Consider the following 16,760-nt stretch of genomic DNA (forward strand, 5'->3'; position numbering starts at 1 on the left):
CACTCCTACTCCAAAATGCTTCAACTCGGTGAGATAAGCACTTTTTGAACGAATGGCTATATCTTCTGAACCTGTGATGGGATAACACTGAAATTGACATATATTGTGCAAAATCATGTCCGAAAAACATATTGCAACAGCAGAAACCAGCTTGATGAAATTCATTAGTTATTTCCACTCCTAATCTAAAATGCTTCAACTCGGTGAGATAAGCACTTCTTGAACGAAGGGCTATATCTTCTGAACTTGTTGCTGGATTACACTGAATTTGATATATATTGTGCAGAAGCATGTCCTAAAAAACATATTGCAACAGCAGAAACCAGCTTGATGAAATTCATTAGTTATTTCCACTCCGAATCAAAAACGCTTCAACTCGGTGGGATAAGCACTTTTTGAACGAATGGCTATATCTTTTGAACCTGTGATGGGATAACACTGAATTTGACATGTATTGTGCAGAATCATGTCCTAACCAACATATTTCAACAGCAGAAACCAGCTCGATGAAATTCATTAGTTTTTTCCACTCCTAATCAAAAACGTTTCAACTAGGTCAGATAAGCACTTTTTGACCGAAGGGCTATCTATTTTAAACTTGTTGCTGGATTACACTGAATTTGATATATATTGTGCAGAATCATGTCCTAAACAACATATTGCAACAGCAGAAACCAGCTTGATGAAATTCATTAGTTATTTCCAGTCCTAATCAAAAACGCTTCAACTCAGTGAGATAAGCAATTTTTGAACGAATGGCTATATCTTTTGAATCTGTGATGGGATAACACTGAATTTGATATATATATTGTGCAGAATTCTGTCCTAAACAACATATTGCAACAGCAGAAACCAGCTTGTTGAAATTCAATAGTAATTTCCACTCCTAATAAAAAACGCTTCAATTTGGTGAGATAAGCACTTTTTGAACGAATGGCTATATCTTTTGAACCTGTGATGGGATAACACTGAATTTGATATATATTGTGCAGAATCATGTCCTAAAAAACATATTGCAACAGCAGAAACCAGCTTGATGAAATTCATTAGTTATTTTCACTCCTAATCAAAAACACTTCCACTATGTGAGATAAGCACTTTTTGAACGAATGGCTATATCTTTTGAACCTGTGATGGGATAACAATGAATTTGACATATATTGTGCAGAATCATGTCCTAAACAACATATTTTAACAGCAGAAACCAGCTTGATGAAATTCATTAGTTTTTTCCACTCCTAATCAAAAACGCTTCAACTAGGTCAGAAAAGCACTTTTTGACCGAAGGGCTATCTATTTTAAACTTGTTGCTTGATTACACTGAATTTGATATATATTGTGCAGAATCATGTCCTAAACAACATAATGCAACAGCAGAAACCAGCTTGATGAAATTCATTAGTTATTTTCACTCCTAATCAAAAACGCTTCAACTCGGTGAGATAAGCAATTTTTGAACGAATGGCTATATCTTTTGAATCTGTAATGGGATAACACTGAATTTGATATATATATTGTGCAGAATCATGTCCAAAACAACATATTGCATCAGCAGAAACCAGCTTGATGAAATTCATTAGTTATTTCCACTCCTAATCAAAAACGCTTCAACCCGGTGAGATAAGCGATTTTTGAACGAAATGCTATATCTTTTGAATCTGTGATGGGATAACACTGAATTTGAGATATATTGTGTAGACTATTGTCCTAAACAACATATGCAACAGCAGAAACCAGCTTGATGAAATTCATTAGTTATTTTCACTCCTGATCAAAAACGCTTCAACTCGGTGAGATAAGCATATTTTGAACGAATGGCCATATCTTTTGAACCTGTGATGGGATTACACTGAATTTGAAATTTTGTACAGAATCATGTCCTAAACAATATATTTCAACAGCTGAAACCAGCTCGATGAAATTCATTAGTTATTTCCACTCCTAATCAAAAAGGCTTCAACTCGGGGAGATAAGCACTTTTTGAACGAATGACTATATCTTCTGAACCTGTGATGGGATAACACTGAAATTGACATATATTGTGCAGAATCATGTCCGAAAAAACATATTGCAACAGCAGAAACCAGCTTGATGAAATTCATTAGTTATTTCCACTCCTAATCAAAAACGCTTACACTCGGTCAGATAAGCACTTTTTGAACGAATGGCTATATCTTTTAAATCTGTGATGGGATAACACTAAATTTGACATGTATTGTGCAGAAACATGTCCTAAACAACACATTTCAATATTAGAAACCAGCTTGTTCAAATTCAATAGTTATTTCCACTCTAATCAAAAACGCTTCAACTCGGTGAGATAAGCATATTTTGAACGAATGGCTATATCTTCTGAACCTGTGATGGGATAACACTGAATTTGACATATATTGTGCAGAATCATGTCCTAAACAACATATTTCAACAGCAGAAACCAGCTTGATGAAATTCATTAGTTATTTCCACTCCAAATCAAAAACGCTTCAACTCGGTGAGATAAGCAATTTTTGAACGAATGGCTATATCTTTTGAATCCGGGATGGGATAACACTGAATTTGATATATATTGTGCAGAATCATGTCCTAAACAACATTTTGCAACAGCAGAAACCAACTTGATGAAATTCATTAGTTATTTCCACTCCTAATCCAAAATGCTTCAACTCGGTGAGATAAGCACTTTTTGAACGAAGGGCTATATCTTTTGAACTTGTTGCTGGATAACACTGAATTTGACATATATTGTGCAGAATCATGTCCTAAACAACATATTTTAACAGCAAAACCAGCTTGATGAAATTCATTAGTTATTTCCAATCCTAATCAAAAACGCTTCAACTCGGTGTGATAAGCAATTTTTTTAACGAATGGCTATATCTTTTGAATCTGTGATGGGATAACACTGAATTTGAGATATATTGTACAGAATCATGTCCTAAACAACATATTGCAACAGCAGAAACCAGCTTGATGAAATTCATTAGTTATTTTCACTCCTAATCAAAAACGCTTCAACTCGGTGGGATAAGCACTTTTTGAACGAATGGCTATATCTTTTGAACCTGTGATGGGATAACACTGAATTTGATATATATTGTGCAGAATCATGTCCTAAAAAAACATAATGCAACAGCAGAAACCAGCTTGATGAAATTCATTAGTTATTTTCACTTCTTATCAAAAACGCTTCCACTTGGTGAGATAAGCACTTTTTGAACGAATGGCTATATCTTTTGAACCCGTGATGGGATAACCCTGAATTTGACATATATTGTGCAGGATCATGTCCTAAACAACATATTTTAACAGCGGAAACCAGCTTGATGAAATTCATTAGTTTTTTCCACTCCTAATAGAAAACGCTTCAACTAGGTCAGATAAGCACTTTTTGAACGAAGGGCTATCTATTTTAAACTTGTTGCTGGATTACACTGAATTTGATATATATTGTGCAGAATCATGTCCTAAACAACATAATACATCAGCAGAAACCAGCTTGATGAAATTCATTAGTTATTTCCACTCCTAATCAAAAACGCTTCAGCTCGGTGAGATAAGGACTTTTTGAACGGATGGCTATATCTTTGGAATCTGTGATGGGATAACATTGAATTTGACATATATTGTGCAGAAACTTGTCCTAAACAACATATTGCAACAGCAGGAGCCAGCTTGATTAAATTCATTAGTTATTTCCACTCCTAATCAAAAACGCTTCAACTTGGTGAGATAAACATATTTTGAACGAATGGTTATATCTTTTGAATCTGTGATGGGATAACACTAAATTTGACATATATTGTGCAGAATCATGTCCTAAACAACATAATGCATCAGCAGAAACCAGCTTGATGAAATTCATTAGTTATTTCCACTCCTAATCAAAAACGCTTCAACTCGGTGAGATAAGGACTTTTTGAACGAATGGCTATATCTTTTGAATCTGTGACGGGATAACACTGAATTTGATATATATTGTGAAGAATCATGTCCTAAACAACATATTGCAACAGCAGAAACCAGCTTGATGTAATTCATTAGTTATTTACACTCATTATCAAAAACGCTTCAACTCGGTGAGATAAGCATATTTTGAACGAAGGGCCCTATCTTTTGACCCTGTGATGGGATAACACTGAATTTGAAATATAATGTGGAGAATCATGTCCTAAACAACATATTGTAATCGCAGAAACCAGCTTGATGAAATTCATTAGTTATTTCAGCTCCTAATCAAAAACGCTTCAACTCGGTGGGATAAGAAACTTTTGAACGAATGGCTATATCTTTTGAATCGGTGATGGGATAACACTGAATTTGACATATATTGTGCAGAATCATGTCCTAAAAAACATATTGCAACAGCAGAAACCAGCTTGATGAAATTCATTAGTTATTTTCACTTCTTATCAAAAACGCTTCCACTTGGTGAGATAAGCACTTTTTGAACGAATGGCTATATCTTTTGAACCCGTGATGGGATAACCCTGAATTTGACATATATTGTGCAGGATCATGTCCTAAACAACATATTTTAACAGCAGAAACCAGCTTGATGAAATTCATTAGTTTTTTCCACTCCTAATCAAAAACGCTTCAACTAGGTCAGATAAGCACTTTTTGACCGAAGGGCTATCTATTTTAAACTTGTTGCTGGATTACACTGAATTTGACATATATTGTGCAGAATCATGTCCTAAACAATATATTTCAACAGCAGAAACCAGCTTGATAAAATTCATTAGTTATTTCCACTCCAAATCAAAAACGCTTCAACTCGGTGAGATAAGCACTTTTTGAACGAATGGCTATATCTTTTGAATATGTGATGGGATAACACTAAATTTGACATATATTGTGCAGAATCATGTCCTAAACAACATATTGCAACAGCTGAAAGAAGGTTGTTTAAATTCAATAGTTATTTCCACTCCTAATGAAAAACGCTTCAACTCGGTGAGATAAGCATATTTTGAACGAATGGCAATATCTTTTGAACCAGTGATGGGATTACTCTGAATTTGACATATATTGTGCAGTATCATGTCCTAAAGAAAACATTTCAACAGCCAAAACCAGCTCGATAAAATTCATTATTTATTTTCACTCCTAATCAAAAACGCTTCAACTCGGTGAGATAAGCATATTTTGAACGAATGGCTATATCTTTTGAACCTGTGATGGGATTACAGTGAATTTGAAATATTGTGCAGAATCATGTCCTAAACAACATATTTCAACAGCTGAAACCAGCTTGATGAAATTCATTTGTTATTTCCACTCCTAATCAAAAACGCTTCAACTCGGTGAGATAAGCACTTTTTGAACGAATGGCTTTCTATTTTAAACTTGTTGCTGGATTGCACTGAATTTGATATATATTGTGCAGAATAATGTCCTAAACAACATATTGCAACAGCAAAACCAGGTTGTTGAAATTCAATAGTTATTTCCACTCCTAATAAAAACGCTTCAACTCGGTGAGATAAGCAATTTTTGAACGAATGGCTATCTATTTTAAACTTGTTGCTGGATTACACTGAATTTGATATATATTGTGCAGAATCATGTCCTAAACATCATATTTCAACAGCTGAAACCAGTTCGATGAAATTCATTAGTTATTTCCACTCCTAATCTAAAATGCTTCAACTCGGTGAGATAAGCACTTCTTGAACGAAGGGCTATATCTTCTGAACTTGTTGCTGGATTACACTGAATTTGATATATATTGTGCAAAAGCATGTCCTAAAAAACATATTGCAACAGCAGAAACCAGCTTGATGAAATTCATTAGTTATTTCCACTCCGAATCAAAAACGCTTCAACTCGGTGGGATAAGCACTTTTTGAACGAATGGCTATATCTTTTGAACTTGTGATGGGATAACACTGAATTTGACATGTATTGTGCAGAATCATGTCCTAACCAACATATTTCAACAGCAGAAACCAGCTCGATGAAATTCATTAGTTTTTTCCACTCCTAATCAAAAACGCTTCAACTAGGTCAGATAAGCACTTTTTGACCGAAGGGCTATCTATTTTAAACTTGTGGCTGGATTACACTGAATTTGATATATATTGTGCAGAATCATGTCCTAAACAACATATTGCAACAGCAGAAACCAGCAAGATGAAATTCATTAGTTATTTCCAGTCCTAATCAAAAACGCTTCAACTCAGTGAGATAAGCAATTTTTGAACGAATGGCTATATCTTTTGAATCTGTGATGGGATAACACTGAATTTGACATATATTGTGCAGAATCATGTCCGAAACAACGTATTGCAACAGCAGAAACCAGCTTGTTAAAATTCATTAGTTATTTCCACTCCTACTCCAAAATGCTTCAACTCGGTGAGATAAGCACTTTTTGAACGAATGGCTATATCTTCTGAACCTGTGATGGGATAACACTGAAATTGACATATATTGTGCAAAATCATGTCCGAAAAACATATTGCAACAGCAGAAACCAGCTTGATGAAATTCATTAGTTATTTCCACTCCTAATCTAAAATGCTTCAACTCGGTGAGATAAGCACTTCTTGAACGAAGGGCTATATCTTCTGAACTTGTTGCTGGATTACACTGAATTTGATATATATTGTGCAGAAGCATGTCCTAAAAAACATATTGCAACAGCAGAAACCAGCTTGATGAAATTCATTAGTTATTTCCATTCCGAATCAAAAACGCTTCAACTCGGTGGGATAAGCACTTTTTGAACGAATGGCTATATCTTTTGAACCTGTGATGGGATAACACTGAATTTGACATGTATTGTGCAGAATCATGTCCTAACCAACATATTTCAACAGCAGAAACCAGCTCGATGAAATTCATTAGTTTTTTCCACTCCTAATCAAAAACGTTTCAACTAGGTCAGATAAGCACTTTTTGACCGAAGGGCTATCTATTTTAAACTTGTTGCTGGATTACACTGAATTTGATATATATTGTGCAGAATCATGTCCTAAACAACATATTGCAACAGCAGAAACCAGCTTGATGAAATTCATTAGTTATTTCCAGTCCTAATCAAAAACGCTTCAACTCAGTGAGATAAGCAATTTTTGAACGAATGGCTATATCTTTTGAATCTGTGATGGGATAACACTGAATTTGATATATATATTGTGCAGAATCATGTCCGAAACAACATATTGCATCAGCAGAAACCAGCTCGATGAAATTCATTAGTTATTTTCACTCCTGATCAAAAACGCTTCAACTCGGTGAGATAGGCATTTTTTGAACGAATGGCTATATCTTCTGAACTTGTTGATGGATTACACTGAATTTTACATATATTGTGCAGAATCATATCCTAAAAAACATATTGCAACAGTAGAAACCAGCTTGATGAAATTCATTAGTTATTTCCACTCCTAATCAAAAACGCTTCAACCCGGTGAGATAAGCAATTTTTGAACATAATGCTATATCTTTTGAATCTGTGATGGGATAACACTGAATTTGAAATATATTGTGTAGACTATTGTCCTAAACAACATATGCAACAGCAGAAACCAGCTTGATGAAATTCATTAGTTATTTTCACTCCTGATCAAAAACGCTTCAACACGGTGAGATAAGCATATTTTGAACGAATGGCTATATCTTTTGAATCTGTGATGGGATAACACTAAATTTGACATATATTGTGCAGAATCATGTCCTAAACAACATATTGCAACAGCAGAAACCAGCTTGTTCAAATTCAATAGTTATTTCCACTCTAATCAAAAACGCTTCAACTCGGTGAGATAAGCATATTTTGAACGAATGGCCATATCTTTTGAACCTGTGATGGGATTACACTGAATTTGAAATATTGTGCAGAATCATGTCCTAAACAACATATTTCAACAGCTGAAACCAGCTCGATGAAATTCATTAGTTATTTCCACTCCTAATCAAAAAGGCTTCAACTCGGGGAGATAAGCACTTTTTGAACGAATGACTATATCTTCTGAACCTGTGATGGGATAACACTGAAATTGACATATATTGTGCAGAATCATGTCCGAAAAAACATATTGCAACAACAGAAACCAGCTTGATGAAATTCATTAGTTATTTCCACTCCTAATCAAAAACGCTTACACTCGGTCAGATAAGCACTTTTTGAACGAATGGCTATATCTTTTGAATCTGTGATGGGATAACACTGAATTTGACATATATTGTGCAGAATCATGTCCTAAACAACATATTTCAACAGCAGAAACCAGCTTGATGAAATTCATTAGTTATTTCCACTCCAAATCAAAAACGCTTCAACTCGGTGAGATAAGCAATTTTTGAACGAATGGCTATATCTTTTGAATCTGTGATGGGATAACACTGAATTTGATATATATTGTGCAGAATCATGTCCTAAACAACATATTTCAACAGCAGAAACCAACTTGATGAAATTCATTAGTTATTTCCACTCCTAATCCAAAATGCTTCAACTCGGTGAGATAAGCACTTTTTGAACGAAGGGCTATATCTTTTGAACTTGTTGCTGGATAACACTGAATTTGACATATATTGTGCAGAATCATGTCCTAAACAACATATTTTAACAGCAAAACCAGCTTGATGAAATTCATTAGTTATTTCCAATCCTAATCAAAAACGCTTCAACTCGGTGTGATAAGCAATTTTTTTAACGAATGGCTATATCTTTTGAATCTGTGATGGGATAACACTGAATGTGAGATATATTGTGCAGAATCATGTCCTAAACAACATATTGCAACAGCAGAAACCAGCTTGATGAAATTCATTAGTTATTTTGACTCCTAATCAAAAACACTTCAACTCGGTGGGATAAGCACTTTTTGAACGAATGGCTATATCTTTTGAATCGGTGATGGGATAACATTGAATTTGACATATATTGTACAGAAACATGTCCTAAAAAACATATTGCAACAGCAGGAGCCAGCTTGATCAAATTCATTAGTTATTTCCACTCCTAATCAAAAACGCTTCAACTTGGTGAGATAAACATATTTTGAACGAATGGTTATATCTTTTGAATCTGTGATGGGATAACACTAAATTTGACATATATTGTGCAGAATCATGTCCTAAAAAAACATAATGCAACAGCAGAAACCAGCTTGATGAAATTCATTAGTTATTTTCACTTCTTATCAAAAACGCTTCTACTTGGTGAGATAAGCACTTTTTGTACAAATGGCTATATCTTTTGAACCCGTGATGGGATAACCCTGAATTTGACATATATTGTGCAGGATCATGTCCTAAACAACATATTTTAACAACAGAAACCAGCTTGATGAAATTCATTAGTTTTTTCCACTCCTAATAGAAAACGCTTCAACTAGGTCAGATAAGCACTTTTTGACCGAAGGGCTATCTATTTTAAACTTGTTGCTGGATTACACTGAATTTGATATATATTGTGCAGAATCATGTCCTAAACAACATAATGCATCAGCAGAAACCAGCTTGATGAAATTCATTAGTTATTTCCACTCCTAATCAAAAACGCTTCAACTCGGTGAGAAAAGGACTTTTTGAACGAATGGCTATATCTTTTGAATCTGTGATGGGATAACACTGATTTGATATATATTGTGCAGAATCATGTCCTAACCAACATATTTCAACAGCAGAAACCAGCTCGATGAAATTCATTAGTTTTTTCCACTCCTAATCAAAAACGTTTCAACTAGGTCAGATAAGCACTTTTTGACCGAAGGGCTATCTATTTTAAACTTGTTGCTGGATTACACTGAATTTGATATATATTGTGCAGAATCATGTCCTAAACAACATATTGCAACAGCAGAAACCAGCTTGATGAAATTCATTAGTTATTTCCAGTCCTAATCAAAAACGCTTCAACTCAGTGAGATAAGCAATTTTTGAACGAATGGCTATATCTTTTGAATCTGTGATGGGATAACACTGAATTTGATATATATATTGTGCAGAATCATGTCCGAAACAACATATTGCATCAGCAGAAACCAGCTCGATGAAATTCATTAGTTATTTTCACTCCTGATCAAAAACGCTTCAACTCGGTGAGATAGGCATTTTTTGAACGAATGGCTATATCTTCTGAACTTGTTGATTGATTACACTGAATTTTACATATATTGTGCAGAATCATATCCTAAAAAACATATTGCAACAGTGGAAACCAGCTTGATGAAATTCATTAGTTATTTCCACTCCTAATCAAAAACGCTTCAACCCGGTGAGATAAGCAATTTTTGAACATAATGCTATATCTTTTGAATCTGTGATGGGATAACACTGAATTTGAAATATATTGTGTAGACTATTGTCCTAAACAACATATGCAACAGCAGAAACCAGCTTGATGAAATTCATTAGTTATTTTCACTCCTGATCAAAAACGCTTCAACACGGTGAGATAAGCATATTTTGAACGAATGGCTATATCTTTTGAATCTGTGATGGGATAACACTAAATTTGACATATATTGTGCAGAATCATGTCCTAAACAACATATTGCAACAGCAGAAACCAGCTTGTTCAAATTCAATAGTTATTTCCACTCTAATCAAAAACGCTTCAACTCGGTGAGATAAGCATATTTTGAACGAATGGCCATATCTTTTGAACCTGTGATGGGATTACACTGAATTTGAAATATTGTGCAGAATCATGTCCTAAACAACATATTTCAACAGCTGAAACCAGCTCGATGAAATTCATTAGTTATTTCCACTCCTAATCAAAAAGGCTTCAACTCGGGGAGATAAGCACTTTTTGAACGAATGACTATATCTTCTGAACCTGTGATGGGATAACACTGAAATTGACATATATTGTGCAGAATCATGTCCGAAAAAACATATTGCAACAACAGAAACCAGCTTGATGAAATTCATTAGTTATTTCCACTCCTAATCAAAAACGCTTACACTCGGTCAGATAAGCACTTTTTGAACGAATGGCTATATCTTTTGAATCTGTGATGGGATAACACTGAATTTGACATATATTGTGCAGAATCATGTCCTAAACAACATATTTCAACAGCAGAAACCAGCTTGATGAAATTCATTAGTTATTTCCACTCCAAATCAAAAACGCTTCAACTCGGTGAGATAAGCAATTTTTGAACGAATGGCTATATCTTTTGAATCTGTGATGGGATAACACTGAATTTGATATATATTGTGCAGAATCATGTCCTAAACAACATATTTCAACAGCAGAAACCAACTTGATGAAATTCATTAGTTATTTCCACTCCTAATCCAAAATGCTTCAACTCGGTGAGATAAGCACTTTTTGAAGGAAGGGCTATATCTTTTGAACTTGTTGCTGGATAACACTGAATTTGACATATATTGTGCAGAATCATGTCCTAAACAACATATTTTAACAGCAAAACCAGCTTGATGAAATTCATTAGTTATTTCCAATCCTAATCAAAAACGCTTCAACTCGGTGTGATAAGCAATTTTTTTAACGAATGGCTATATCTTTTGAATCTGTGATGGGATAACACTGAATGTGAGATATATTGTGCAGAATCATGTCCTAAACAACATATTGCAACAGCAGAAACCAGCTTGATGAAATTCATTAGTTATTTTGACTCCTAATCAAAAACACTTCAACTCGGTGGGATAAGCACTTTTTGAACGAATGGCTATATCTTTTGAATCGGTGATGGGATAACATTGAATTTGACATATATTGTACAGAAACATGTCCTAAAAAACATATTGCAACAGCAGGAGCCAGCTTGATCAAATTCATTAGTTATTTCCACTCCTAATCAAAAACGCTTCAACTTGGTGAGATAAACATATTTTGAACGAATGGTTATATCTTTTGAATCTGTGATGGGATAACACTAAATTTGACATATATTGTGCAGAATCATGTCCTAAACAACATATTGCAACAGCAGAAACCAGCTTGTTGAAATTCAATAGTTATTTCCACTCCTAATCAAAAACGCTTCAATTTGGTGAGATAAGCACTTTTTGAACGAATGGCTATATCTTTTGAACCTGTGATGGGATAACACTGAATTTGATATATATTGTGCAGAATCATGTCCTAAAAAAACATAATGCAACAGCAGAAACCAGCTTGATGAAATTCATTAGTTATTTTCACTTCTTATCAAAAACGCTTCCACTTGGTGAGATAAGCACTTTTTGTACAAATGGCTATATCTTTTGAACCCGTGATGGGATAACCCTGAATTTGACATATATTGTGCAGGATCATGTCCTAAACAACATATTTTAACAACAGAAACCAGCTTGATGAAATTCATTAGTTTTTTCCACTCCTAATAGAAAACGCTTCAACTAGGTCAGATAAGCACTTTTTGACCGAAGGGCTATCTATTTTATACTTGTTGCTGGATTACACTGAATTTGTTATATATTGTGCAGAATCATGTCCTAAACAACATAATGCATCAGCAGAAACCAGCTTGATGAAATTCATTAGTTATTTCCACTCCTAATCAAAAACGCTTCAACTCGGTGAGATAAGGACTTTTTGAACGAATGGCTATGTCTTTTGAATCTGTGATGGGATAACACTGATTTGATATATATTGTGCAGAATCATGTCCTAAACAACATATTGCAACAGCAGAAACCAGCTTGATGTAATTCATTAGTTATTTTCACTCCTAATCAAAAACGCTTCAACTCGGTGAGATAAGCATATTTTGAACGAAGGGCCCTATCTTTTGAACCTGTGATGGGATAACACTGAATTTGAAATATAATGTGGAGAATCATGTCCTAAACAACATATTGTAATCGCAGAAACCAGCTTGATGAAATTCATTAGTTATTTCAGCTCCTAATCAAAAACGCTTCAACTCGGTGGGGTAAGCACTTTTTGAACGAATGGCTATATCTTTTGAATCTGTGATGGGATAACACTGAATTTGACATATATTGTGCAGAATCATGTCCTAAAAAAACATAATGCAACAGCAGAAACCAGCTTGATGTAATTCATTAGTTATTTTCACTCCTAATCAAAAACGCTTCAACTCGGTGGGATAAGCACTTTTTGAACGAATGGCTATATCTTTCTAATCGGTGATGGGATAACATTGAATTTGACATATATTGTGCAGAAACTTGTCCTAAACAACATATTGCAACAGCATGAGCCAGCTTGATTAAATTCATTAGTTATTTCCACTCCTAATCAAAAACGCTTCAACTCGGTGAGATAAGCAGTTTTTGAACAAATGGCTATATCTTTTGAATCGGTTATGGGATAACACTGAATTTGACATATATTGTGCAGAATCATGTCCTAAACAACATATTGCAACAGCAGAAACCAGCTTGTTCAAATTCAATAGTTATTTCCACTCTAATCAAAAACGCTTCAACTCGGTGAGATAAGCATATTTTGAACGAATGGCCATTTCTTTTGAACCTGTGATGGGATTACACTGAATTTGAAATATTATATAGAATCATTTCCTAAACATCATATTTAAACAGGTGAACCCAGCTCGATGAAATTCATTAGTTATTTCCACTCCTAATAAAAAAGGCTTCAACTCGGTCAGATAAGCACTTTTTGAACGAATGGCTATATCTTTTAAACTTGTTGATGGATTACACTGAATTTGACATATATTGTGCAGAATCATGTCCTAAAAAACATATTGCAACAGCAGAAACCAGCTCGATGAAATTCATTAGTTGTTTCCACTCCTAATCAAAAACGCTTCAACTCGGTGAGATAAGCACTTTTTGAACGAATGGCTATATCTTTTGAATCTGTGATGGGATAACACTGAATTTGAGATATATTGTGCAGAATCATATCCTAAACAACATATTGCAACAGCAGAAACCAGCTTGATGTAATTCATTAGTTATTTCCACTCCTAATCAAAAACGCTTCAACTCGGTGAGATAAGCATATTTTGAAAGAATGGCCATATCTTTTGAACCTGTGATGGGATAACACTGAATTTGAAATATAATGTGTAGAATCATGTCCTAAACAACATATTGTAATCGCAAAAACCAGCTTGATGAAATTCATTAGTTATTTCAGCTTCTAATCGAAAACGCTTCAACTCGGTGAGATAAACACTTTTTGAACGAATGGCTATATCTTTTGAATCTGTGATGGGATAACACGGAATTTTACATATATTGTGCAGAATCATGTCCTAAACAACATATTTCAACAGCAGAAACCAGCTTGATGAAATTCATTAGTGGTTTCCACTCCTAATTAAAAACACTTCAACTCGGTGAGATAAGCAGTTTTTGAACGAATGGCTATATCTTCTGAACCTTTAATGGGATAACACTGAAATTGATATATATTGTGCAAAATCATGTCCTAAACAACATATTTCAACAGCAGAAACCAGCTTGATGAAATTCATTAGTTATTTCCACTCCAAATCAAAAACGCTTCAACTCGGTGAGATAAGCTCTTTTTGAACGAATGGCTATATCTTTTGAATATGTGATGGGATAACACTAAATTTGACATATATTGTGCAGAATCATGTCCTAAACAACATATTGCAACAGCAGAAAGAAGCTTGTTCAAATTCAATAGTTATTTCCACTCCTAATGAAAAACGCTTCAACTCGGTGAGATAAGCATATTTTGAACGAATGGCTATAAATTTGGACCTCTGATGGGATTACTCTGAATTTGACATATATTGTACAGAATCATGTCCTACACAACACATTTCAACAGCCAAAACCAGCTCGATGAAATTCATTAGTTATTTTCACTCCTAATCAAAAACGCTTCAACTCGGTGAGATAAGCAGTTTTTGAACAAATGGCTATATCATTTGAATCGGTTATGGGATAACACTGAATTTGACATATATTGTGCAGAATCATGTCCTAAACAACATATTGCAACAGCAGAAACCAGCTTGTTCAAATTCAATAGTTATTTCCACTCTAATCAAAAACGCTTCAACTCGGTGAGATAAGCATTTTTTGAACGAATGGCCATTTCTTTTGAACCTGTGATGGGATTACACTGAATTTGAAATATTGTACAGAATCATGTCCTAAACATCGTATTTAAACAGGTGAAACCAGCTCGATGAAATTCATTAGTTATTTCCATTCCTAATAAAAAAGGCTTCAACTCGGTCAGATAAGCACTTTTTGAACGAATGGCTATATCTTTTGAACTTGTTGATGGATTACACTGAATTTGACATATATTGTGCAGAATCATGTCCTAAAAAACATATTGCAACAGCAGAAACCAGGTCGATGAAATTCATTAGTTGTTTCCACTCCTAATCAAAAACGCTTCAACTCGGTGAGATAAGCAATTTTTGAACGAATGGCTATATCTTCTGAATCTGTGATGGGATAACACTAAATTTGAGATATATTGTGCAGAATCATGTCCTAAACTACATATTGCAACAGCAGAAACCAGCTTGAAGAAATTCATTAGTTATTTCAGCTTCTAATAAAAAACGCTTCAACTCGGTGAGATAAGCAATATTTGAACGAATGGCTATATCTTTTGAATCTGTGATGGGATAACTCTGAATTTGACATATATTGTGCAGAATCATGTCCGAAACAACATATTTCAACAGCAGAAACCAGCTTGATGAAATTCATTAGTTATTTCCGCTCCAAATCAAAAACGCTTCAACTCGGTGAGATAAGCACTTTTTGAACGAATGGCTATATCTTTTGAATATGTGATGGGATAACACTAAATTTGACATATATTGTGCAGAATCATGTCCTAAACAACATATTGCAACAGCAGAAAGAAGCTTGTTCAAATTCGATAATTATTTCCACTCCTAATGAAAAACGCTTCAACTCGGTGAGATAAGCATATTTTGCACGAATGGCTATATCTTTTGAACCTGTGATGGGATTACACTGAATTTGAAATATTGTGCAGTATCATGTCCTAAACATCATATTTCAACAGCTGAAACCAGCTCGATGAAATTTGTTAGTTATTTCCACTCCTAATAAAAAAAGGCTTCAACTCGGTCAGATAAGCACTTTTTGAACGAATGGCTATATCTTTTGAACTTGTTGATGGATTACACTGAATTTGACATATATTGTGCAGAATCATGTCCTAAAAAACATATTGCAACAGCAGAAACCAGCTTGATGAAATTCATTAGTTGTTTCCACTCCTAATCAAAAACGCTTCAACTTGGTGAGATAAGCACTATTTGAACGAATGGCTATATCTTCTGAACCTGTGATGGGATAACACTGAAATTGACATATATTGTGCAAAATCATGTCCGAAAAAACATATTGCAACAGCAGAAACCAGCTTGATGAAATTCATTAGTTTTATCCACTCCTAATCTGAAATGCTTCAACTCGGTGAGATAAGCACTTTTTGAACGAAGGGCTATATCTTCTGAAGTTGTTGCTGGATTACACAGAATTTGATATATATTGAGCGGAAGCATGTCCTAAAAAACATATTGCAACAGAAGAAACCAGCTTGATGAAATTCATTAGTTATAACCACTCCTAATCAAAAACGCTTCAACTCGGTGGGGTAAGCACTTTTTGAACGAATGGCTATATCTTTTGAATCTGTGATGGGATAACACTGAATTTGACATATATTGTGCAGAAACATGTACTAAACAACATATTGCAACAGCAGAAACCAGGTCGATGAAATTCATGAGTTATTTCCACTCCTAATCAAAAACGCTTCAACTCGGTGAGATAAATACTTTTTGAACGAAATG

Source organism: Fistularia commersonii, chromosome 23 (assembly GCF_037954325.1).
Source record: "Fistularia commersonii isolate RoL2024-O1a breed Wild chromosome 23, RoL_Fcom_v1.0, whole genome shotgun sequence".
NCBI classification, from domain to species: domain Eukaryota; kingdom Metazoa; phylum Chordata; class Actinopteri; order Syngnathiformes; family Fistulariidae; genus Fistularia; species Fistularia commersonii.